Raw genomic sequence first — 24,424 nt, 5'->3', positions numbered from 1 at the left:
TGATTGAAAGCTTAAGGGGCGGGTAGGGTCTAACACTTTTGAAAAATCATTTATTGTTTTCTTTATATTTCCTTATAGTAAAACATTTGAAGAATTTTCTGTGAAATTTTCAAGCCTATTGGAAAAAACTCTGGAAGTTATTGACCTTTATATATGGCTATCTCATTCTACGAAGAAGCAAGAGCTCGGCGCACAGGCCCAAGATTTCTACTTCGATTTACTTCAAAACTTGACAAAACTTTCTTGAAATGTTTCGTTATAATAAATTATAAAATAAAAAATATGATCTTTTGAAAATGTTAGACCCTACGGGCTCCCTGGAGTAATTAATTGTTTCAATTGATTTTATAGACAAAACCCTTTAAACGAGTTTTCCTCGAAAGCAGGTTTTGAAAGTCCGTGTCCATCGTCATTCCAAAACTACTGCACCAATTTTTTTCAAATTTTGCACACAGTTTCTACATATAAAAACCAGACTCCAACGTTTTTCTTTTCAATGTTTGTTACTTTGAGGAGGTTTAACAGCTACAAAATGGCGGATTTTTTCTTGAAAAATCGTAGTTTTCACTTTGAGTAACCACCAAAGATTAAACAATCAAACAGAAACGTTGGGGTCTAGAAAAACTTCTACTCTAGCTATGCTGTATTCATTCGTTCACTTCTTATTAGTCTGCGCTGAGATACAGTGGACACCGCAAATCATGATTTTTAAGAAGCGTTCTCGAAAATACCTCTTCACCGACTTATTTCTCAAAACTTTTCCACGAAAAAATTACAAAATGTTGTTCGAATGGTGCTTTTTATCATGCAAAACATTTGAATTTATTTTGTTGAACGATAGTTCTGGAAAAAAATCCGCAAAAATGTTGATTTTTTTCATCGTTTAGACAACCACAGTTTTTTTTAAACTATGTTACTGCCGAGCGAGGGATCCTTCCGAGGTGGTGACCCTATATCGTCCGGCTGCTGCGTCCGCTCTAGACAGAATAAAGTTGAAGTGCGTAAAATATTTCATCTTACTGCGTAAACCACTCAGGAAAAATGATTTTCAATAATAATGTCAAAAATCGAATCGGTCTAATACGTGTCAATCTTTAGCGAAAAATAAATTCCCTAGCCGATAAACATAAAAATAAAAAAGCTATCTGGCATCCCTTACAAATTCTCATTGCCCCGGTGGATTTTGTCGACCCGCATCGGTCCAATCATCGGCCCGATTATCGGTCCGATTGAGCACGATATGGGGCCGATCGTAGCGCTTCGATCGGCCCGTCATCGGACAATTCTGCACCATTTGCATCAACCGCGTCGATCTAAAAAAGCTTTATGTTTACATTATGTATCGCTAGAGAAACAGAGCGAAGGAATATCAAACAAGATATTTTCGAGCCGACGTCTTCCCGATAGGGTGAGAAAGATTGTTAAACATTTGTATCGATCATAGAGGCTTTAACCTTAAGGTAATTCGCCTGTTCGGCCCAGAAAAACTCTGGCCCTGAATTCGGGGTTTGAAATCCAACACCGATATATTCCATCCCCCGAGTATCAGACATCCGCTCTCTGCTTTGGTATATCTTCACTCTTTTGTTCTACCGATACACTATGTAAGCTCGAAACGCAATCAAAAGCTTTCGTGCACGATGCGTCCGATGTTCGGATTTACTGGGTGGAAACACGTGAAAGCTCGAAAGCTCATGTGTCAGTGAGTATACGCGGCAAATAACACGAGAGAACACGTCTCTCTCGCAATACAAGCCACAGCACAGAGCAGATGATCGTACGGAAACTATACTACGAGCAATAGGAGGAAAAACGTGATGTTTCTTCATTCAACCACAGGTGACTGTTTGTAGTAAGGTTGGTTGCGGGAGAGTGGGCTACCATACATACCTACTCTGTTATGGTACGATGAAGACCTCCGACTTTGGAGCTGCCATACCGCCGTGGCGTGCTCCGGCCACCGCGCAGTCGAGTACGAGCAGTGTAGTAATGTGCACCTGTTTTCTTACCACTCGCTCAGCTTAACTGGTTTCTGGCGTGTGTCTGTTGGGAGTGCGGTTATGCGCCTTCGCCTTGCCTTCGTAGTGATACCGTTATAAGAAGCTACGGACTGTGGACTCTTGGCTCTTGATCGTGTTGTTTCTGGCCTCTCGAAACGGTCGATGGAAGGCAGTGGTTAATGATGCTGAGATCGACGGCGATGGAGTTTCGATGGTCGTTGTGGTATTCGTTCGGTGAGCCTTGAAAGTGTGTGACCTCCTCTCATAAATGCGAGAACAAAACAAATGTCGTGTGGTGAAATGAAGTGCTTGGATTTGCTGGATCATAGCAAGCGAGTGACAATCGAAGTTCGTCGCTTGGTAGGATCAAATTACCTCCTTTAGTACGCAAAAATAATAGATTGCTTTAGTTTGGAACGTTTTCCAGGTGTGTCGAGATAGTTTATGGCGAATGGTGGGATTGCTATAACGGAGGAAATCCAATCGTTTTAGGATATACGTTTTGAACAGTGGAACGAAACAGTTCAACAAAGAAAAAAAAAATAAGAGTGAAACATTCCACGGTTATTTGAAAAGTTTGCAAGTGAATTTTGTGTGAGAACAGAAAGAAGATCATCATCAAATATTGCGTCTGAGTCGGACAGAGCCAACGTATTTGTACTTTTTCTTCCCGGGAAGCCAAGCAAAGATCGAGATCAGTGCATTTTATTCCTGGTTCGGAGCGTCTATGAACTAAGGAATGTGATCGACAGAAGGACGCCAAGAGCGGAACAGATTCTACTAGGTGTAACAGTTTTTCATTCGCTGCATCCGACGAAACCAATGGTGAGAAACGAAGCTTCCTGAGCAACTCGTTTGGAGAGCTAGAAACTAGAAGTTCTACTAGCCCCGCTGCCATATCCAAACCCTGAACGGTAAGTTTTGCTTCCAGTTCGCTTCGTAGCTCGAGAGTATAATGTTTTTATTGGTGCAGCTGCTTCAACCCTAATAAGTACGTAATACACACAACTTCAATAATGCTGAAGCTTCCTTCCTGTGCTTCTTGCTGCATCGCATGATTTTGTTTTTTTTTATTCTTCATATAATCGCAGCGGAATGCTCGCATATATAGACATACGATCATGCCCGCAAGTCTGTGCGAACTGATCTGGTTTAGCGTTGACCGCTACCTCGATCAGGCAGAGGCTGCACGTTGATCGGAGTCGATAATTATTGATGTATGTTTTGTTTAGAACGGTTTTCTCAGAAAGGTTTAATACTGAAGATACGCTAGTCAAATTGTTTAATCAAATGAATCTAATTTCAGAGTTTGTTTGTTTACATCCATATGTGAATAAGTTTTGTCAAATTGACACTAATATATTTAGAGTTAACGTGAAAATTGTGAGAAATTTTGTGTTATTTTTATATTAACCAACATAATCGTTTCTTCTCCAACATTGAGCAAAAAAACATCTAAATTTTTAAACATTAACATACAGGGTCCGGCACTCGAAGTGTAACCAATTAAAAAGGCCATAAATTCAGTTTGGAAAATTACTTTTACTTAATTCAAAGTACAAAATGTGTAAAAATAATACAAAATTCAGAATCAATTCTCTTTTGCTCGATATGACCACCTTTTGCCTTGACTTGATGACTTGAGAGATGATTCATATGATAAATCCGGAATATGAAGTTTTAGTACATCCCTGCTGTTGTGACACAATGTGAAGCCAATAGCAAATGATAGTTTAAAACATTTCACTGATAAGTTAAAGTCATTGAGGTATAGTAAAAATGTGAACGGTCTTAAATGACTTACTTGTTGTATCCCAGAACTAACTATTAATCGACCAGTAATATATGAATGCATTCAGATCAGCAGAGTACTTTTAAAACCAAGTTATTCGAGTACCAGGATTTGAGCAGTAAAGACCTGCTTTTAATGAATTATTTTCAGACAACGCTTGAATTTAAGAAAGCTTGTATTTTTCCCGTAGAGAATTTTTGAATTTTCCCACCTTTTAAATACCTGTAGAGTTTACTGCCCACAAAAAATAAGCTAGCGCCCACAGGTGGGCGGTAGGGATCAGTCTGAGAATCACAGCTGTAACCGAACACGACTGAAAAATATTAAACACTCGCGGTAAGACTAGTTCTAGATTTTCAGCAAAAATCACAGAATTGATTTGATCAAATCATCTTCAAAATTTACTGTCTTGGAACAACGACCATAACCTATTTTCGTTATGCTTGAATATGATAATGTCGACTATGATATGCAGCTGGCGCTTCGACCAGTTTGAACCGTTTAATTTTGGGCGGTTAATTGAGGCGGTGACCGTCACATGAACATTTTTTTAGTTTCGCGAATCAGAATTATGCAAGAAATAGCACATTTAGCATTTTTCATTTTTCTCATAGCTATACTATCACTCAGAATAACTGTTTCGACCAATTAGTTTACTATTGGCACAATGACGCTAAAATGAAATGTAGATGCGCTGCTTGTTCAGAGTTGATACCTTCAGCAAGAGCTGTCAAATCGGTAGGAGAAACTTTTAATTACTCACCTTTAACGATTTCTTATAGAAACGGGCAAATTATTTTGAAAAATTATAGACGTGGAAGAAAAATTTTTCTACTCTGAGGTGGTATTTTCAATTTGACTTAAATATGACAAATTTTACGATAAATCATATTCGCAGTTGGTAAAATTATCTTATGAAATGAAACTTGAAAATTTTTTGGATAAAGTAACAGATCGGCTGAAAAGTTCGTATCGTTTCTATGAGAGGGCGCCACTAGAATTAAATCCATAACATTTTCAGTTAGTACCAACCTTCAAAAGATACGTGTATAAATTTGACAGCTGTCTGATTATTAGTTTGTGAGATATTGCATTTTGAGTGAAGCTACTTTTGTTATTGTAAAAAAAATGAAAAAAAAAGGATTTTCGTGTGTTGATGAAACACTTCTTTTTGATGAAAAAAAGTGCCGCCGATACCAAAAAATGGCTTGATGAGTGTTATCCAGACTCTGCACCGGGTAAGTGGTTTGCAAAATTTCGTACTGGTCATATGAGCACCGAAGACGATGAACGCAGTGGACGTCCAAAAGAGGCTGTTACCGATGAAAACGTGAAAAAAATCCACAAAATGATTTTCAATGACCGTAAAGTGAAGTTGATCGAGATAGCTGACACCCTAAAGATATCAAAGGAACGTGTTGGACATATTATTCACGAATATTTGGATATGAGAATGCTTTGTGCAAAATGGGTGCCGCGTGAGCTCACAATCGATCAAAAACAACAACGAATTGATGATTCTGAGCAGTGTTTGGAGCTGTTATATCGAAATAAACCCGATTTTTTCGTCGATATATAACAATGGACGAAACATGGTTCCATCACTTCACTCCGGAGTCCAATCGACAGTCAGCTGAGTGGACTGCACGCGATGAACCGAACCCAAAGCGTGGAAAGACTCAACAATCGGCCGGTAAGGTTATGGCGTCTGTATTTTGGTATTCGCATGGTAAAATTTTCATCGACTACCTCGAAAAGGGAAAAACCATCAACAGTGACTATTATATAGCGTTATTAGAGCGTTTAAAGGACGAAATTTCAAAAAACGGCCTCATTTGAAGAAGAAAAAAGTTTTGTTTCATCAAGACAATGCACCGTGTCACAAGTCGATGAAAACCATGCTGAAATTGAACGAATTGGGCTTCGAATTGCTCCCTCATCCACCGTATTCTCCAGATTTGGCCCCAGTGACTTTTTCCTGTTCTCAGACCTCAAGAGAATGCTCGCTGGTAAAAAATTTAGAAGCAATGAAGAGGTAATCGCTGAAACTGAGGCCTATTTTGAGGCAAAGGACAAATCGTACTACAAAAATGGTATCGAAAAGTTGGAAGATCGCTATAATCGCTGTATCGCCTCTGATGGCAATTATGTTGAATAATGAAAACGAATTTTGGCAAAAAAATGTGTGTTTCTATTAAACGATACGAACTTTTCAGCCGAACTGTTAATCACCAATATTGGAACAAAATGTTATCAAAATCAAAAGAAAAGAAACCAACTTTGTGAATCGATTTTGATTTTTTTTAAATCAATTTTTTCAGTGTTGGATTCGATAAGAATTTTTTTATTGAAAAATTTGACTGATTTTGTGAACATCACTAGACAGTCTGGATAAATTTTTAAAACCAAAATATGCAAAGTGGCTTTTTGACACAAAGTCTACATGTCCAGAAAGTTTCATTGAAATCAGAGAGTGAAATTCGTCATATTTATAGAGAGGAGTTTTCATAACATAATTATTTTTTTAAGTTTCGAGAGGGGTTTGAACCCCTAAAATTTCCCTTGTATACGCGCCTGATACCCACTGATACGTCCGGATTTAAATTTAAACGTCAATTTCGCATCCGTTTAGCTTTTTTGTTATCGTCAATAAATCTCAAGGACAATCGTTAGGAGTTTATGTCGTGAATTTCGAGTTTTTTTTATATAGAAAATTGTTTGGAGCCTGTACAAGTGTTGGCAAATCATCGGTTTTATATATCTGTACCGAAAATGAAAAATCAAATAAATGTTGTTTATCACAGAGCAGCTATTCCCAACCTATGGTTCGCGATATACCACCAAATTGCAGTTGCTAAACTCGAAAAACTTGGATTTAGTGGATCTTTACTCAACTGGCTTCAATCATATCTTATTGGTCGGGAAATGTTAGTGAAATTTGGTGAATGCGCTACAACACCGTTTGCGTAGGTTCTGGAGTCCCTCAAGGCAGTCACTTGGGACCATTTTTATCCTTGCTCTACCTCAATGATCTCAACTTTCTATTGAAATGCCACCAACTATCTTTCGCAGATGATTTTAAGCTATATGATCTAGTAAGTTCGCCCGACGACACTATATTTTTACAGTAACTGCTTGATTTGTTCGTGAACTGGTGTAACGACAATAGAATGGTCTTAAATGCCTTGAAATGTTCCGTTACGCCGTTTACTCGCAAACACTCGCTATTGAGCTACGACTATAGCATTTCGCAGAATGTACTGAAACGACAAATTATGGTCATAATGAGTCGTTCTCCAGTATGTGCCGAATATTCAACAACTGTTTCAATGTCTTCGACTTTCATTTATCTCGAAACATGATTAAACGATTGTTTCATAGTCACCTGTCACATTAGGATTTGTCTGGAACCGTTAATATTTTATTTTCATTCAACCCCCATTCCGTCTCGTTATCATCTTCATTTGAAACTAACTAGATTCGCTTGTTGTAATTAACCCGGTCGTCCTTTCCTCTTTTTTCTGTCTTCCACCGTCCATTTTTTATCACTAATTAGATCTAACACATGGATCAATAAGTCCCGAGACTAAAGCAGAGATGGCGCTCGTAGTAAACCAGTAACCACGTCTTTCTAGAGTACTAACCTTTGCTTGAAACGGGTCAAAATTTTAAGTTTATCCGACCAGAAACAGCTGAGTTATCGAAGTTGGAGTAAAGTCGTTTTGTAGTTTGTTTAAAAAAAAGGGAAAAACCGAGTTTCGTGTTTTGATAAAACATTGTTTTTTAATGGGTAAAAACACCGTGCAAGCGAAACAATGGATTGAAAAATGTTATCCGGACTCTTGTCCGTCGAAAGCAACGATTTGTCGGTGGTTCGCCGAGTTTAAACGCTGTTGTACCGACACAAATGACGCGGAACGCTCGGGTAGACCTGTGGAAGCCGTTACACCGGAAAATGTGAGTGAAGTGACAAAAATTATAATGAAAGATCGTAAAGTGAAGCTCCGTGAGATTGCTGGGATGACACAGATATCATATGGAAATGTATTTACTATCCTTCATGAAAAATTGAGCATGAAAAAGGTTTTTTCCAAGTGGGTGCCAGTCAGAAAGCAGTTTTTCGCTATTTACTCGCAACAAAAAAGGTTTCTTGCGTCGTTACGTGACCATGGACGAAACATGGATACATCACTACACTCCAGAGTCGAAGCGGCAGTCATCTGAGTGGCGCACATCTGGCGAAAGCCGTCCGAAGCGTCCGAAAACGCAGCAGTCAGCTGGCAAAGTCATGGCGTCAGTTTTTTGGGATACGTGATTTTCATTGACTACCTCGAAAAAGGTGAATCGATCAACATTGATTATTATATTGACTTACTGGTCCGTTTGAAGGAGGCAAACGCAAAAAAACGACCGCACATGCAGAGAAAAAAATCCTTTTTCATCAAGACAATGCACCCTGCCACAAGTCGATGAAAACAATGGTGAAATTGAACGAATTGGGCTTTGATCTGCTTCACCACCCCCCATACTCGCCAGATTTAGCCCCCAGTGACTACTGGCTCTTTGCTGATCTTAAAAAAATGCTCCAGGGAAAAAGATTTGGCTCAAATGAGGAGGTCATCGCTGAAACTGAAGCTTATTTTGAAGCGAAAGATAAATTTTTTTATAAACATGGTATTGAAAAATTGGAAAAACGTTGGAACTATTGTATCACCCTAAAAGGTGATTATGTTGATGAATAAAAAAAAATTTTGCAAAAAAAAATGTTGTTTCCATTGTTAGTCTCGGGACTTATTGATCCATGTGTTACATGCTGATTCTAACCCCGTCGTTCGTTTACGCTTGTTTAGCACCATCTTCACCAACCCTTGTATACCATTTACCTAACCACTTTTCTACTCTCTCTCTCTCTCTCATCTTTTAAGTAAGAGCACTATGCACTATGACCTGTTATGCTTGGTGTAATCAACTAGTTATAGTGTTATAAATTTAGTTTTATCTGTTAGTTTTAACTGTAGTGTTAAACCTAAATGTATCTGTGGGATCATTGTAATCTGTTGATACAAATGATGAGGAGGTTTTATGCCTGCTGGAGAAAGAGATTGCCAAATTTCATCTCCACTGGGCTTTTCCCTGCTCCCAAATAAATAAATAAATAAAATAAATAAGATAGTAAAAGGTTGGGAACCGTTATCTTTTTACAATAACCATTAAAATTCATTGAAAGTAGTTTTGATTTATTTACATTTAATCTAATATTATTGCGCTACGAAGTGTGCACGGATCCTTTAGTGTGTCAATAAGTTGTTTGATACGCATTAAATTTGACTTTTTTTTTTGAGAGCAACACTTGTGTACCGCATCGTTGTTCCAGTGATGCCAAATTTCCTCCGATTTCATATGATTTCGGAACGACGGTCCATAAAATCGTTTGCTTTGAATCATTCTCATTGAAGTGAAGTATTCTGAAAATATTAACTGAATTCTTCTGCCGCTGAGATATGGGTGGTAATCATGACTGTTTCCGGGAACTCTTGACACCATATCATCAACTTATACGGAGTCAAGTTGTGAAGCTACATATCAGAGTATGCTAATTCATATTCAAATTTTTCAATGTCCAAGCAAGCTTTGAGCTCCGAATAAAAAATTACCTACACAGCTCAAGCACAGTTGAACGGGGTTTGATGCTGATGGGCTCGGTTCAAAGCTAAGAACCTTTTTTTCTATCGTCTTTTTCTGACGGCCAGATAATAATCAGCAAAGTTAATTACTCCACTGGCAGATGCGATAGTCACCATCTTACACCAATTAACATCCAACATCTAGCACAGGCAATCGACCCTCTGGGACACTGTGCGGAAAAATGGCCCGTCCCGGTAGTTTCTAGCAAACTCATTATCCACATACCGGGAGTGTGATCTTCGAGGGAGGTAAGTCCATTCGAAATGAAGTTATAATGTAGTAATAAGTACAGCTGTGGCCGGTGGGGCTTTTTTTGTGCTCTTTCTTCAGTTGCAGGAATGCTCTGACTTCTACGACCTTAAAACTCCGAGTCCGAAGACTGCGCTACTTGCGGCGACGACCGCACCACTGACATCATGGTGGAGGGTCGACATTCTTGCGGTGGGAAATTCCAGTAAATTTATGATCGTAACTTGCCAGATAACCCTTAATTATGCTCCCGACGACGCTCGTATTCGCCATAAATTCTTTCGATTCCGTGGCCACAGTTCTTGAACTCAGCCCATCCAATAGGTCACGGCAGAAACATTGTAACGAATTGACTGCGATCCATCAGAGCCTATATGCTGATACTGTTGGAGAAGTTAGAAACGGCCCGGCGGATATATGTTTGTGGAATACATCGTAATATCGTACAGCCCGGCAGCTCGGATAAGTATCGGCACTAATAACCATTCGTGGTAATTGGTATGCTAACCGATATACCGAAGCACCGAGAAGGAACAAAAAACAAAACCGGGGAAAAGAAAAGTCTAAGACCCAACGGCTTCCATGGTAAATCCCATCGAGATCCCGTATGAAGGTCTGTAGTTTTGCGGCTATTCTGTTGCGCTATCTGCGGAACATATGTTTTATGTGTTCAACAGGCGGAACATGCGCAAGTCTGGCTTAGAAGGCTTGCACTGCAACAACAACAACAAAAAAGCCTCAGACTTCAGAGTTTTCCGAAGTTTCTCATTTATTTGTAAATGAAATACTTCTGCATGAATTGGCAGGCATATTAAGTGACATCACTCATCTCTTGGAGCGTCCAGTTTTTGCACCTCACCAAATGACATCTAACTTCTGCAAGTCAAACCAAGAAACTGTCACACTTGATTTCATCGCTAGCTTGACGATCAAGCGCCCGTTGACATTCGGAACCGTCGGCCAGCTAGCGACGGATTCTCGGTTGCACCAATCACCAATTTCCCGCGCTGAGCTTGTTGCTTTCCTCGGTGTCTGACTTCCCTGTAGGCACCCAACCAGTCAACCGAGTTGATTTGTGGCTGCGGAAGAGTAACTTTCAACTAGCTTCGTTGCTGTTTTTTTTTTGTTTCTCCTAGCTATTTTTTTTTGTTGTAATACACCTAACCTAAACCACCCAGTCAGTGAGTCCAATTCACTTGTTGAACGTTTTTGCTGGCCAGTTTTCTTGGCTACGGAGGAATGATGCGCTCTCGATTCACACACACTCTAAACCGCAGCATCAAGACTCTCGTCCCCAATTCTGAATCGCGGTTCCTCTGCTGTTCAAACGGGCGGCGGCGGCGGCGGCAATTGCTTCACTCTCATAGACACAAATAGCTGGGAATCGAAAAACAAAACGCAAAACTGGGTGGATTTAATTTTCACTCCCTTTGGCGGTTGAATTGTTCGTGTGAGTTTTTGATCGGTATCAAATAGCCGGAATCGTCCACTTCTTTCTCCGGCATTGTCCCGGTGGAAGCAGCCGCTTATTCCAAATCGAAGTAGGCGTTTTTTTTTGGATGACTTGCATATGCGCTCGTGTTTAGAAGAACTGTCTAAATTGATGAAAGAGACATCGTTGGATATACATATACATATAGCGGCTTCTTCCCTAGACTTTAGATGATGAGCTACGAGGCGCGTACCTCCGCTTGGCAAATAGGAGTGGCAGTCTATTTACACTTCTTACAAGGTCAAGAGGATGGACACAGTCGGACCAAACCGGGATCGATCGTTCGCTTATAAATGTAAAAAACTACAAGGATCAGCCCCATGGGGTTGTTCGAGCCATTGATGTGGAACAAGGCAACCAAAATTTCTAATGATAATCTACAATCAAACAGTTCAATCAATCGTCACACTTTTGCATCCGCAATTGCACGAGAGTCTACTTATGCTTATGACAGACATGTAATATTGGAATCACTGTACGCCGTGAAATCACATGTCTGTCACCCTGAATCACGGTGGTATGACGCGAGCATCATGATACAACGGTGATTTCCATACTACGGTCATTTATCGTTGTACTCAGCGATGCCAGATAGTAGTAGTGTCATTTCCGTAGACTGGAATTTTTCCCGGAAACGCTCACGGTGAAAAGCTTTTCTTTGTTTTTTTTTTGCTCGCCAGACAAAACTTGTTTCCGTAGTTCTTCGTTGATAAATTTTATTTTCCGTAGAAAAAATCCAATTCCCGTAAATTTTGTCTACGGATCCGTAGATCCGTAGAAAATGTTCGAATCCGTAGATCTACGGAGATTTCCGTAGATCTGACATCGCTGGTTGTACTGTGCAAAATCACATTACTGTTTACTGCTATCAGCGCCACTGACGAACGATTGTGAACTCACGAAACAATATTTCCTTCTTCTGAGTATCAAATAATAAACAACCTTTGTTTTATTTTGAAAAAATCTCGGTAAAATGCTAACCAGCAGCATAAAACTACACCTTATCAAGGTTGTAGCTTATTTACAAAAAGCAGTCAAACAAAGAAATGTTCATGAATTTGGTGAAGTTTTTAAATACAAATAAGAAAACAATATATTCATATTTGTACATAAAATCAGCACTATTGAGTTATTGTTTTCTATTCAATAACAAGTAAATTTGTTGTTGAAATGGATTTAGAACACATAATGATTCATATTTTGAATGCACATGTGGTAATAATAAACGATAAATATACAATACATCAATAAACTAAACAACTCTAAACTCCTCAAAATCCTTTTAAAATTATTATGAGATTATATTCCAACCTAGTAGACCATTTTTCATAAGCATTATGAAGGAAAATGAAGCATCAAACCTATGTCAAATCTATTTCGGAATGATTTCAAATTCAAGAAGGTTCTAAAATCAGCTTTATGATAAACATAATACGTTTTAGAAAAATTTCGTAATGAATACAGGGTCCGGCACTCGAAGTGTAACCAATTAAAAAGGCCATAAATTCAGTTTGGAAAATTACTTTTACTCAATTCAAAGTACAAAATGTGTAAAAATAATACAAAATTCAGAATCAATTCACGTTTGCTCGATATGACCACCTTTTGCCTTGACTTGATGACTTGAGAGAGCGAAGGAGTTGCTTCGTTTGGCCGAATGTGACTTGCAGGTATTTTGGCCCACTCGCGGACAATAACTTTTTCCAGCGCCTCGAGACTGGTGTATCTTTTAGTTCGGACTTTGCTCCCCAAAATGGCCCAAAGAGAATAATCCATTGGATTCGCATCTGGTGAATTCGAGAGCCATTGTGTGGACGTGATGAAGTTCGGAACGTTGTTTTTCAGCCATTCTTGGTTCACTCGAGCTTTGTGAGACGGTGCCGAGTCCTGCTGAAACGTCCATGGTCTGCCACCGAAATGTTTGTCTGCCCACGGCTTCAAAGCAACCTCCAGAATACTTTCCCGATAATATGTCGCATTTACCTTGACGCCAGGCTCGATGAAAACGATTGGAGAGCGCCCATCTGCGGTTACAGCGGCCCAAACCATTATCTGTTGCGGGTGCTGCCTCCTGGTGGCCAATCGATGACTCAAATTCTCGTATGAACGGTCGGTGAAGTAAACCCTATCGTTTTGAGAGTTGACGAATTGCTCAATTGGAAAAATTTTCTAAATACAATGTTCGGAAATTGACCGCTTTCGGCCAAACGAAGCAACTCCTTCGCTCTCTCAAGTCATCAAGTCAAGGCAAAAGGTGGTCATATCGAGCAAAAGTGAATTGATTCTGAATTTTGTATTATTTTTACACATTTTGTACTTTGAATTAAGTAAAAGTAATGTTCCAAACTGAATTTATGGCCTTTTTAATTGGTTACACTTCGAGTGCCGGACCCTGTAGTTAAAAATGTATTAGAAATCTAGATTTGGAAGTAATCTGCAACAATACCATATTCTGATTTTTCATTAAAAGTTCCTTCTAAAAAAATAAAAAAACTGCAGTTTTTTACTCAGACATGCGAAATGACTCTAATTTTATGTTACTATCAACGTCAATTTCGATTCCGTCTTCGAATTCCTCAGTTTTGAAAACCACTCACGAAATGAAACAGGAGTTTTTTTTTGACATGACGCACTCGCATGACAAAATACTTTTTCTAAGACGACTTAGGAAACGCTAGGCGCACACGAACATACCGCAGTGAATAGCAATGTGAGTGACGTGATAATAACCCTTGAGGAGCTTTTTGTCCGTTCGTTATCGCTGAAAAAGATTTCGAATTAGCTACTGAAGCACGAACTGTAGCCGCAAACGTTGCCGACTCTTCAGTCAGGTGCGCGTTTTTTTCGCCATTTTTTCGCAACAACATAAGGTGCCAGAATAAAACTGTTACATGTTCGGTTCATGAAATCATTCTTTTTGTTTTCGTTGTTTTTGTTTTGCATTTTTTTTTTTGTCTTACCACTTTGGCCACACATCGACGGTGTGTGGCCGCAGATCAATGAAATTCTTCGCAATGTAGGTGCAAATTGAACACTTGCGAAAATGCGGCCTCTGCACGGTCTGCATGTGCATCCCCATCGCCTTGTGCATTATTGGCTGATGGCTATCGTTGGCCGAAAAAAATGTCTGCGGAGTCCGAAAAAAATGTCTGCGGAGTTCATTTCTCTAAAAAGTATGAAACACAAAACTGTTTTGGCAAATAAATAAAATCGAAACAACGGCATGACCATTTAAAAAGTCTATAAGTTTTGACGAAAGTCTGCAATATATAAGACGATATAAGAAATCTGTAGATTTGCAAACAAATCTGCAGATCTGGCATCTCTGATGTCAGCAGGCCAAACCAAACACTGATGCTAAAACAAATGATCAAAGCACTCAAAGATATTCAAACGGTGGCGATTTTTATCTGAACTTACGATTACAAAATGAAAAACTTTGAACGTTTTGAAGTGGATAGAGCCGAGTGCCAACACATAAAGCTCGCAGTTAGGAGAAAAATCAATAAATGTGGGAAAATTTTTATGATTAACATTCCAGCTATTAAGATTCGTTTGCCGTGTATCTATCATCTTAAACGAATCCGTCAGTTCACCCGACGTTGATTTGAAATCCAGACAAAATGATCTTCGAGTTTCATAGGAACGAATTTTGACAGACATAAGGATTATGAAAGCGATCCATAAGTTTGTCTTATGATATTGAGGAGAAATTCTTGAAGACTTTTACTTAAAATATTTATAATTCTCAAAAATGTTCGAATTAATTTCATGGATCACGTTTTTTCTCGATTTTAATTCTAATACTTGCGGTTTTAATTTTTTGGTTCCCATGACTAGGATGTACAAGTTAAATTGTTGACATTTTCAAAAGAATAATGGTTTGGTTATGATACATTTTTGAAGGGCATGACGGTTTTTCGAAATCAAGGTAGAAATAAAAAAAAAAGACGGGTGAGTAGTTTCAAAGGCATAACCGGATGACATGAATACGAATAAAAAAATCGTTCGTTGATAAACACTGACGAGTACAATATGATTAAGCAGTTGTTGCTGGATTCATTATTGATCTGAGTCCAAGCAGATGTCCAGATGCTGGAGACTTGGATCAGTAATATGGTAAATTTAGGTTCAGTTCCAGATCCAAGTACAAGTTGAAGTACAAAGTCAAAAACAGAATTTTCGTCAGACCCTGAATTCAGAATTGACAACGAAGTCTGGAACAGAATTTTAAATTGAATTTTTGTACTAAAATTTGAAATTGAATTCCTAACCTGAATTCCAGAATGGCTCCTGGACACTTATTCAGGACCTGTGTTCCGAAGCTGAATTCTAGAAGTGTACTCTGAAACAGAATTAAGGAACTGAAATTTGGAAACAGAATTTTAGAACTGTATTTTCAACTAAATTAATTTTCAGATCAGGATTCTGGGACTAAATTCTGAACATAAGTTTCAAAGTTGAATTTCGGAGGGGACGGGTATAGCGTGATGGGTAAGTCGATGCCTTTCACGCAGCCCACCTGGGTTCGATTCCCAACCCCGCACATAGGGTCAGAAAGTTTTTCTGGCCCGAAGAGGCGAATGACCTTAAGGTTAAAACCTCTATAATTGAAATAAAAAAAAACGCGAAAATGATCGAAACTGTCGACGGACAACAGAGATCCCGATCCGACTTCCGGTTCCGGAGATACAGGATAAACCAACAAAAAAATGTAAAAAATATGCACTCACTTTTTTTAGAGATGGCTAAACCAATTTTCACAAACTTAAATTCAAATGAAAGATCTTATAGTTCCGTAACCTGTTATTGAATTTCATTTGGATCACACGGATCGTGGTCATTTCGCCGAAAGCCGAAAGCCATTTCGCCGAATCCTGAAATCGACTTAAAATCGTAATTGAAATTGATTTGAAATAAAGACAAATGAAAGATGATAGCGTTAACGCTCGTTTTGTTGGCCTACAATTGTACTTTTTGAACAAAGATTGATTCTTGTACTCTTGAATAGAGATTGATTCATGAACCTCAGAACGGAGTTCCCAAGAAAACTTGTTGACTATTAGCTACTAAGCATCAAAGCAACTGCATAAGTGTATCTACTAGACAAATGTAAGTGGTATTTTCCGTTTATTAAGTGAAAATGAAAAAAATATCTAATGCGGCTACGTCACATCGAATTGGTTCATGTGCTGTCCGACTTCGCTACCGCTCATTCGGACCTAACTAAAGCAAAGAAACCTAGCTTTGAGTAGACCGGGCAAACGGGGCGGTTACAGGGTTGTATGCAAGAGGCCGCCGCTTCCGACGGCGGATCGGCGGCCGACTCAGCTGGTGTCGCCTCGGCGGCTGTGTGGCTGCGGTTATGTGGCGGCGCCATATCAGTTATACAGGACACATAACATACATGAGACATGACCCTTTCGGCGAAATGACCCTTTCGGCGAAATGATTCGCTCCCGGATCAGGCTTCCGGTTTCGGAGTTACAGGGTAATATGAGAAATCCGGAGCCGACTTCTTCCAAATTGCAGAACTTGTTAGTTTTGTAGGCATATAAACTACTCGTCCCGGGTTGACGGTTTAATGCATAGGGCACTGATCTTACAAACCAGTTGTCGTATGTTCGGGCCCCGACCTGGAAGGATTCGTAGTGTCAGTAGAATCGTAGCACTTCTGTACACTCTGAATTGGCTGCGGAGTTTGTTGAAACAGAAGGTCAAATTCCACTACAGGAATGTAATACCAAGGCTTTGCTGGGTCCCCTTTTCCTGTTCCGAAAACACCGAAAGCAGTGGAGCAAAACCTAAATTTAAGCTCACATTGTCTCAAAAACTACTGTGAGGGAACTCACCAGTACGTGCTGGCACGGAAGAAGAAAACACAACACGCCTTTGTTCACGCTTCCAAGAAAACGAAACGGTTACGAATGTCTGCTACTGGTATGTGATTTTGGTAGAACACGGTGCCGCAGTAGAGAAAAATCTTAGCAATTTTATGATAAGTGTGAACTAAAGAATAAAAGAAAAAAATTCTAATCTGGGCTCGAAACTATTCCAATCATCAGTCAAGAGTAATTCAATAGTAAATTTACTGTGCAGTAATAGTTTGCACATTTTATTGAAATTTTTGAATGTCTACAACTTACCGGAGAAGATTTTATATGGACAACTCGTTGCAAACAAATCAGTAGTCACAGCACATCTTAGCTGATGCGCAATGAATAGCTAAAAGAAGACAATTGAAAACAATGCTAATTCAGCCAATAAAAGGCTCATCAGTGCACAAGAAGCAGCAGCTTCAGCAGCACCGGATCTTGCGTGCACGGAACACCAGCGCCTAAGATATTCTGTTTTGATTGCATGCAAAGCAAATGAAAGTTCCGTACCGGATCAGACTAGGTGCTTCTGTTCATCGATTTTTGCGAAACGAATTTTAATTTAATTGAAAATTTAAATGTAACGTCACACCGGCAGTCCCGCCAGCGTCTGTTTTTTTCCGTCCGTTCCGCCGGAGGAAAAACAACCGAAGTTGGCGGCGCCGCGTCTTGTTGTCGAATTACTTAGTTAGCCATGCAAGCAGGAAGTGTTGCGCGCCGCACCAAGATGAGGGAATGTTTTTGCACAGGCGGACATACCAGCAGCCGCTTTCGTTGTTGCACCGAGGAGCAGCAGCAGCAGCAGCAGATGGTTAAGAAATATCTTCATTGTGTTCCACTCCACGTGTGTGAGAAAGTGTGCTCGGGCTTGCAGACCGCATAACTCACCGGAGCTCTTTGTTAGAGAGGTTCCTTGTTTTTGCATTGGTACTGAACGGTGTTGCCAGTGCATTAAAAAGGTTGATAAGTGAGATTTACAAACATAGAATCACACAACAGAACAGTCTATGATAACATGAAAGTACAAAGTAGAGCGACATAGAATTACTCACTTAGATATCTAATCTGGCAACCTTGAATCACGGTGCAAAAACACGGAAAAACTGATCAACACGGCATTACCGATGTTTCGATCTAAAATTCAGCCAAACACACGATGAAAGTTTTATTGACCACTCGAGCGTCATCGTGACGAGAAGTCGTTTAGTGAAATCTATTATCTTCGTCAAGGCGGAACGACTATGGCCGACGGTGGATGCTCCCCTCGACGAGAAGAAAGACGCTCCAAATCGATTGATCCGCCCCTTTTTTTCGTATGCAGCAAGGAGCGAAGCACATTGCACATACGTGTTTCGGGTATGGTACGGGGTTTGAACTATCTGGCAAATCCATGCAAAACACAGAGAAAAAAAAAACGGTGCAATTTAGTTTCGCTGCGCGTATTTGATCGAATGCTTTTTTTTTTGTTTCTGAAAGGGTTGAATGGAAAAGAAAGCGGATCATCCGATGGTTTCGGAACGTCGATGTTTCAAAATGATACGCAAAATCTATCGATCAATCAGTCAGACCCCCAGTTTCAGCTTACATATCGAAAAAATAAAATTAACCACAAACGACAAGCAGCAGCAGATGATGGTTTGCGATTACCTTCCAATTTTCAACTGTAATTGGAATTAAATTGCACTTTTAGTTTTCAGGTTTATTTTGTTTGTTCATTTTCCTCATGCCTCGTGCATTGCCGACTGGCTCGGAATTTCATTAATATCAATTAGTTTTTCGTTTGCTAATTTCATTGGATTTTGATTGTTTCAGTTCCCAACCCGATGCGAATGTATAATTCGAAAAAGGAACGATTGGATCACTTTAGTTGATTTTGGTTTTGCTTTAGTTGCTTAAATTGCATGATTATCGGAGGTACAATCTTTTTATTTTTCATTATTTAGATACTAGCTGCTGATGCAGGTATGTGTCGGTATGCCAATCGAAAATAAATAGCTGAATGCTTATTTTGTTTGGATGATCAACATTTCTGGGTTTGCAGTCAGGTGACAGTCGTAAATTGGTTATTCTTGTCCATGGCTGCTTTTAGTGAAATAAATGCATCGATTTGTTCTTGTATTATTTTCTATTCTATTCCGTTTCAGTTGACTTCGCAGCCGTTTCTTACTGTCCAGAACCAGTAGCAGTTTTATGTTGAACTACTAGGTGGCATAACAGCTCAACACAAACTGTTATGCATTGACCAGTCTAAGACGAAACGTAAAGAAAACTCATTGGCTACAATGCAATGATCTTATTGACATTAAGATCCCTTTCAAGTGGAGACTCGAACATACGACTACGGACTTGTTGAATCAGCGCACAATCGATTGAACTGCCAACTCGGGGAATAGGGTTACCACCTGCAGGGGCCTTTCCCGACAGTGACTGCGCTATCGGTCCGCTGCACGACCAACAACTTTCAAAATTTCATATCGTTTTAATGAAAGACGCTTAACCTATAAGTACTGTAACGAAATACGTTAGACGATGAATTAGGATAGAAAAGAATTGTAAATTGTGATCTTGAAATTCTATATTCTATATTACACCCAAGCTTATCCTTCGAGGACGAGGTCATTAAATGTCCAGTTTTCACTAACTTAGATTCAAACAAAAGGTTTTATAGTCCCATAGGTCGCAATTCAATTCAATCTTTATCCGTTTTTCGGTTCCGGAATTACAAGTCAATATGTGCAAATCGATGAAAAAATGCGCAATCACTTTTCTCGGGAATTTCTTACGCGGTTTTTACAAACTAAGATAGAAATAAAAGGTCTTGAAATTCTTTAAAATAATAGAAATGAAATTTTTAAAGTTTATCCAGATCCGACTTTTGTTTCCAGTATTACAGCACGATAAGTGAAAAAATGTAAATCTCATGAGTATTTTTACAAAAGTGAGGGCGAAAAGAGATGCAAATTTTTCAAAAACTTACTGAAAGATTCATCTAGTTGGCTGACCTTGTTAGTTAGTGGATGTATAAACCTACTTTGGGACTACTAGTCCTCAGTTTCCGCTACCGATACGCGTCGGTACGTGCTGGTACGGAAGAAGAAAACATTACCGCCTAGAACACAGCGTGCTTTGTTCAATTTTGTATAGCGTGCTGGGTTGCCACATTTCAATCTATATTAACTTGACATAACTATTTACAAATAGAAAAGGTTATGGTAGTTTATACTCAAAGCAAGTATGTATGATGTTTTTGAAAATATAAGTAATATGAAAAGTTGCATCCTACTTAAATTTCAAAAAATCAAATACTTCCTGTTTACATATTATTCCGTCTGTTTTCTACACAGAAACAATGTAAATTTGTCGTGGTTTCACATTGTCAGGATTGTTACGGTCGCGCGGATTTAGCGCGGTTTCTGCTCAGATTTCGATGCGATGGCGCGGATTTCGCGCGAATTTCAAGAAACAACATTTCACATTTGTGAATCATTTGTTCGAAGAAAAAAAAATTCTTTATAAATTTTTGAAGCTTGTGAGTTTTAAGAAACCCAACAAAATTAAAGATGAGCGAACGTTTCAGCAATTGGTCGAGCTGGCCGAATTGGTAAATTTTCACCTCGATAAAATCAAAATTTACGAGAAGGCGGTTCTAGAAAATGTTTTCTTCAGAGGACAAAATTTTGAAATTATAGTTCTGAATTTTATAACACATAGTTGCAGAGATGGCATTTCACCAGAGTTATACACGCTAGAGTCAGATTTTTGCCACACCGAGGATGAAAAAAACGAAGCACCGCACAAAGAGGAAAGCGCACTTCTTCTCAGTGTCGAATAGACAGCATTTGAGTGTGTGCTTGTGGTTAAAGCAGCTGGCGCGAGTGAAAAACATTCTCTTCGCATGAATCGCTCACACGCGCTCTCGTCTAAATACACCCAAGTGACCACTGGCGCGTGATGGTGAGCGAACACTTCTGTGAATTTCAATTAATAGAGAGTAGATCTGGCCTTGCTATGAAAAATTTGCAAGGAAAACCGAAAATTTTACGATAAATTGTTTTATTTTGCTGATTTTGCGTGTCCACGCTTCATCTACGAAAACCATACAGCAGAGTGCTCACCGGCGTGTACACCTCTGTGAAAGTATCTGCATCCACCTCAGAGAATTTGTTAGCTAATGCTCTAGCACTTTGGTGCGATTCAGAGGAAGAGGTAAAAGGAAATAAACAAACGCACTCATGATGCGTGCACACTATATACAACAGTGGTGTATAAATGTGAAAGAGAAGAGCTCTCGTTGAAGTTGTCAGTGCGAGGGGAGAAATTTTGCTTGCTCTTCGTCACACAGAGGAGATAGACATCTCTGCATAGTTGCTCTGACTACATGTCTGAGAGTCAGCATGGATTCAAGCCAAATCGTTCAACTTCCACAAATTAAGTAACCTACACTTCTTTAATCATACCTTCTTCACAAGTATGACTACAAGTAGATTCTATATACCCTGATTTCGCTGCTGCGTTCGACAAAATCATTCATCACATAACGATCTCCAAGTTAATTAGACTGGAATTTAACGGATCATTTTTGAATTGGCTTTGATCATATCTAACTAGTCATGAAATGGTAGTGAAAATATAAGACTGTACAACCTCATCATTTGCTGTTACCTCTGGAGTTCCTCAAGGGAGTCAACTTGGACCGTTTATAGTTTTATTGTATGTCAACGATCTAAATTTTTCGATCAAGTGTATGAAATTATCGTTCGTTCTTGATTTTAAATAATTTCATACAATCACATCTGCAGCTGACTCAGAGCTTCTACAAGAACAATGCTCCGTCATCTCTTTTTGTCGCGAAAAGTCTGTATTCAAGTTCGACTATAATATTTCACAAACTGTTCTCAAACGCACATCGTCTGTTAAGGACCTGGGTGTTTTTCCAAGTTAAATTTTAAGGAGCGCATAGAGTTTACTGTCACCAAATCCTCTAAGCTATTCGGATTTATTTTCCGCGTTACTAAAATATTCTCTGTTCTACATGCTTGAAAGCCCCGTAGTTCATTTTAGTTCGCTCAACTCTTAAATATGCTGCTGTTATCTGGTCACCTTATTACCAAAAGGATATCCAACGCATTGAAGCGACACAAAATCGTTCCTCATGTTATTGTCTCATTATCTTTAGTTACTATAGAAGAACTAGATTTAAGGGAATGTATCATTTGGATGATTGTAATCTGTTGATGCAAAAGATGAGGAGGTTTTATGCCTGCTGGAGAGCAACGCTGAACAGGCATTGCAAAGTGACGTGTTGTAGGCGGACTTATTTATTGTGTTTATATGAGAAACTTATGTAGATTTTTTAATTACATGTAAGTGGATTTTAAAGTTCTGCGGAAAGACTCACCTGCATTAAAAATTGTAGTGCAAAGCTTCGCACGAATATCGCGCGTTTTAGCCTTCCACTCTGCGCGGGATTCGCGCGTTTTAGGTTTCGACCTCGCGCGGATTTCGCGCGTTTTGGTTTTGAAATTTTTCGTAATAACCCTGTATTGTCAATATTGTGTTTTGTTACGCCAAGGGGTTTGAAAACAAGACACCACAACGGGACCCATTATTAAAATTTTTTTTTGGAGAAAGAAATGCGATGAAATGTCCAATCAGATCCCACTAATCCCTCCACTAGTATGCTGATTATTCATCGGTTGAAACATGTGAAATTTTTTACAGTAAGTTTTCTGATCGATGATTTTTTTTTGTCCGAAAATCACTTGTGAAAAATTCCAGTCGCGATGTTTGAAATTTCGATTTTATTCCAATGTCGTTTCCGATGCGTCCTCATCTCCTGCGACTGCAACGTTCACCGCACACTTCTGTAAATTTACGGAAAAATCGTGAAAATTTACGTCTTTATAGATGCACAAAGAAGGAGCGTCGTAGTTCATTTGAATTTACAATTCAAAGCATGCAAAGAAAAGTCATATCATTAATTTTACAGTTAATTCAGCTGAAGTTTACATTGATACAGACACAAAATTTGTGTTTACATGTTAACAGATGGAACATTGTTTCATCACCGAAGAAATTACGGCATGCTAGAATTTACGTCAAGCGTAAATTTCATTTTTTCTATTCTCATTAAGCCATTGAATAGAAACCAACATATTTACTAACACATCTTTATAATAATTGAACACCAATGTACGCAAACTTTCGTTCATCAAACTGAAGACAAAATTAGAAACTCACACAGGACACATTTTTTCGCATTTCGAAAATGATAACAGTGATAACAGAAAATAGATGAACATGTGAAAATTCTTTCAAGTAATCATTTTTTTAAACCACTACACCCGACACTGGCCCTCTGTGTTTCAGACGAGTCACTTTAGACGTGAGTGGCCTGTCGTTGCCATGATGAAACACGTTACTATTTCTGTTGTCCAATTTAGAGCGTTTTTGATCAATTGCTAGCTTTTAACGTTTTTGGCCATATGAAAGTAACTTGTAATAAATTATCTCTTCGATTTATAATCACTGGGCCTGTTTGCAAGCTCCCACAGTTGCAGTTTTGCCCACTATTTCCGGCACCTTCGAAGTCGGATTCCGAGGACTGGTACAACCGTAGTTGGTTCATATGGCCAGTAGCAAATATGGCTCACAAATTGAAATAGTTTTGTACCCAACTAAACAGTATTTTTCTAGTGAAATACCATAATATTATATGTGAGAATATGAGAGAGAATGGCATGTTTTTAGTGGGACTAAGTCAGTTTTTTTTAAGAAATAGTCTTTTGAGTTGTATGTTGAACTATATTTTAAATTTACCAAGCTTCAAACTGTTAAATTGTCAATGTAAGAATACATTTCGTCATGCGCTCATCCTCATCTGTGATTTAATTGGTTGGTGTTGTGTCCGCAGCTACAATTTTCTTACTAACTGATTAGTTTTTTAGTTGGTTTTTTAACTCGAAGTATGGTTGTAGACGACACACCCAGCTTGCTCGCAACATCATACCCGACGGAGAGGTTGAGATTCCGCTTGAAACAGCTAGTCATTTAGACGTTTTTGCGGACTCCAGCTTTTGGTTTTCCTACTGACTCAGTCATCCTGGCTGTCGACAAAAAGTTCTCGGAACACTTCATCGCATTGCTTTCAGCTGATATGACCAACAACAATTTCGCCTACTTGGCGTGCTTTTTTTGCATGAATCATATCTTAACGTCTCTAAAACTGTACCCTTTTTACCAAGTGTCAGCGTACAACAATGTTGAGCGTAATGACAAATGGTATTCTACTTGCCGGACTGGACTGACAGATAGAAAACGGATGAGCGGC

General features: G+C 39.0%; 1 protein-coding gene across 4 annotated transcripts in view; it reads left to right on the top strand.

Moving 5' to 3' along the window:
* Nucleotides 1–1,953: 1,953 nt before the first annotated feature.
* LOC131426144 (uncharacterized protein DDB_G0284459-like) overlaps nt 1,954–24,424 on the top strand; it is a 99,617-nt gene continuing 77,146 nt past the window's right edge. Inside the window, exons 1-2 of one of the 4 annotated variants that reach the window (XM_058588604.1) lie at nt 1,954–2,234; nt 2,411–2,914. The gene's annotated coding sequence lies outside the window, so the exon portion shown is untranslated. Of the gene's footprint in view, nt 2,915–24,424 lie in introns of all 4 variants that reach the window. The other 3 variants (XM_058588605.1, XM_058588603.1, XM_058588606.1) reach the window with 3 other exon arrangements.

Source organism: Malaya genurostris, chromosome 1 (assembly GCF_030247185.1).
Source record: "Malaya genurostris strain Urasoe2022 chromosome 1, Malgen_1.1, whole genome shotgun sequence".
NCBI lineage: Eukaryota > Metazoa > Arthropoda > Insecta > Diptera > Culicidae > Malaya > Malaya genurostris.
The sequence above is the reverse complement of the archived record's forward strand: the minus strand, read 5'-3'. Positions and strand labels throughout refer to the sequence as shown.